We start from the raw sequence: 3,034 nt of genomic DNA on the forward strand, positions 1-3,034 counted from the left end.
CTCTCTGTCACACTGGTTTAAAGGGACCTAAATCATATGCACATATCACAAAAAGTACATTGGTATACTAGATATTTGACAACAAGTGAATTGAACTTCATGGGCAAGAAATGACAAGTACTCTGGATGCCTTGCCAAGACATATACTTCAGGAGGTGGGAGACAAACCCTATAATGTTTAAGCAACTTGCTACTTCACTGAATTTTTTACTGGCCTGATGATCTAGTAAATGCTAGAAAGTTGCAGTCACAACTCTCCCTCAGCTTCATGAGAGAGGTCTTCTCTTCCCAGTTGATGTAGGAACAGATGTTTAAATAGAGTGGCTTAGTATATGGATGCAAATAGAAAATGAACTGCTGTTTTACTATATTCCCTACTCAGGAATTGCCCCGACAGAGAGTGGTAAGAAAAATCTTCCCAGTGGGCAAAGCATCAGCCAATTCATCTGAAGATTCAGATTCACATGTGTAGAGCAGTGGTCCAAATAAGGGTACACATGGTCTTTTACACAGTGGTGAATGGTTAAACTGTCGGTACAGAAGTCTGGAAGGACTAAAATTGGAAAATTGGGGCTAACCAAGTCCATGTCAAACGCTGGGCCCAACACAAGCAGCTCCCAGTTCTTCATCTGCACTGCCAAGACTGAATGGTTGGATGGCAAGCATGTGGTCTTTGGCAGAGTGAAAGAGGGCATGAGCATTGTGGAAGCCATGGAGCACTTTGGGTCCGAGAATGGCAAGACCAGCAAGAAGATCACCATTGCCAACTGTGGACAACTCTAATGCGTCTGAGTTTTATCTCACCCACCTGACCATTCCTCTAGCTCAGGAGAGCGCCCTCCGCCCCATCTGCTAGTGATGCCCTGAACTGTGCTCTCCCTGCGGGTCTTTGGTTCCGTGTTTTCCTTACTTCCCCTCCAAGTCTAGCGGAATTGCAGAGTTAAAAGTTATGATTATGAAATAAAAACATAAACAAACAAACAAAAAAAGCATGTGTTCAGATCTACAGTTATGAGTACACAGTGTAATACTCTTTGAATTGCACATTAACAACTTTCATTTATGTTATTTCTAATTAAAGCTATCAAATCATTTATCTGTAAAATATCTTACATTTTTTTTGGACTGATTATGTAAGTGTGATATTGATTAAATGTTCTTCTATACCTATGTTTTCTGCAACAATTTGGCACTGGTCTAGATTTCATTAGAGTAAACTTTGCACACGGTCTCTCCAGAGAGGTGTCGTAATCTGTACTTTTCTATTGTATCTCATTCAGAAGAACATGATTGTCCTATTTCTGTTTAGATTAACATGGTTCAAGAGTTGCATAAATCACTAATTTTTTTTCCTCATCAATCACTTATAAGAAAGTTTTATCATTTAGTGTTCCAGCAGAGGTTGCAAAGAGATGATATCTCAATTCTAAAATTCTTGATGAATTTACTAGTTATTATTCTTCTATAAAGAGGAAATTTCATCTTGATATTCTGAAGTCTAGTCCAAGCAGGAAGGAAAAACTAAATATTTGATTTTTTTATTTATTATTATTATGTTCTTGTTTCAACAGTTATTAAAGCTGATCCATAAATATTCATTTGAATATCATTATGAAGTTAGGGAATTTTTTTTGAATATCACTGTAAAGTAAATATATATATAGTGATATGCATTTTAATCTATAGTAGTCATTGTATTATTATTTTATGTATTCCATGTTTGAAAAATGGATGCTAAGAAATATTTTTAATAAATAAATAAATTGTAAGTTTATGATTATTTTGATTATATATTTGTATCTCCTACTTGCTGTTTTGCTTGTTTTTTTTTTTTTTTTTTTACTTAAAGATTTATTTATTTGTTTGAAAGGCAGAGATATAGAGAGAAGGAGATATGCAGAGAGACAGAGAAATATCTTCCATCCACTGATTCACTCCCCAAATAGCTGCAAGACCAGGGCTGGGCCAGGCCAAAGCCAGGAGCCAGGAGCTTCCTCTGAGTCTCCCACGTGGGTATGGGGCTCAAGCACTTGGGCCATCTTCCATTGTTCCCAGGCACATCAAGAGGGTGCTGCGTCTGAAGTGGAGCAGTGGGGACTTGAACTGGCATCCATATAGGATGCCAATACTACAGGCGAAGGTTTAACCTTCTAACCACAGCACTGGCCCTGACTCTATGGTCTTAAACAATATATTGGAATACAAGTGTCCCATTAAGATTTACCAAATTATTATTTTGCAGTTGAAAATGGCATGTACATCTGATTCCACATCTAAGGATTTAACAGGGTATGGATGGAAAATATTTAGGAAAACAAACTGCATCTCTACTGTATTTAGGTATACTTTTATTCTTGTCATTATTATCTAAACAATACAATTAACTACTAATTACATAGTATTTACATTGTTAAGTACTGTTAGTAATCTAGGGATGATTTAAAGTACTGTGGGGGAGGGTTTGTGTGGTTTATGTGAAAACACTGGAGTCTGAAGGTTTTAAGATTTGTGGGGGGTCCTCTAATCAATAACTGCATTTTTAAAGTAGTGCTCTTTAAGATGTAAACTTGGAAAACATTCTAGCGCTATCTATGTGTTCCACCCCATTCTCATTCCCTCCAACCACCAAGTTCAAAACTAGGAGGCAGCAGCTAAAAGCCTCTTTTATGGTTTTTTGTGTTCCAAAAGCTTATAGCCTTAACCCAGATACCTACTTCAGAGATTCATAGCATGCAAGCTTTGTGGCTCTTCTTTTGAAGTTTGCATTTATAAGCTTTTGTGTAACAGTCTCTGTAAATTTCCAAGAGACTGGTCTGAACTTCTTGATGACAGAGTGTGAATAAACATTACAAGCTTTTTGTGAAAGAGAATGAGGCTCCATATAAAAAGATTTTCTCTAAATCCTATTATATCCCCTTTCCCATCCCTGTGGTTCTCACAGACTTTACTATCCCTAGTACTATCATCCTCTCCATTTCTGCTATTACTTCTGCTCCTCCCAGTGTGTCTAACTTGGGTTTTCTCAAGAAGTTCC

At 37.1% G+C, this 3,034-nt stretch overlaps 1 pseudogene across 1 annotated transcript; it reads left to right on the plus strand.

The window, feature by feature from the left end:
- Positions 1 to 519: 519 nt before the first annotated feature.
- LOC149127066 (peptidyl-prolyl cis-trans isomerase A pseudogene) lies at positions 520 to 990 on the plus strand (annotated as a pseudogene). The gene has a single exon (XR_016232977.1). The product of XR_016232977.1 is annotated as a peptidyl-prolyl cis-trans isomerase A pseudogene (transcript).
- Positions 991 to 3,034: the final 2,044 nt, after the last annotated feature.

The sequence above is a fragment of the Oryctolagus cuniculus genome, chromosome 4 (assembly GCF_051225735.1).
Source record: "Oryctolagus cuniculus isolate XC-2025 breed Fujian yellow rabbit chromosome 4, ASM5122573v1, whole genome shotgun sequence".
Classification (NCBI taxonomy): Eukaryota; Metazoa; Chordata; class Mammalia; order Lagomorpha; family Leporidae; genus Oryctolagus; species Oryctolagus cuniculus.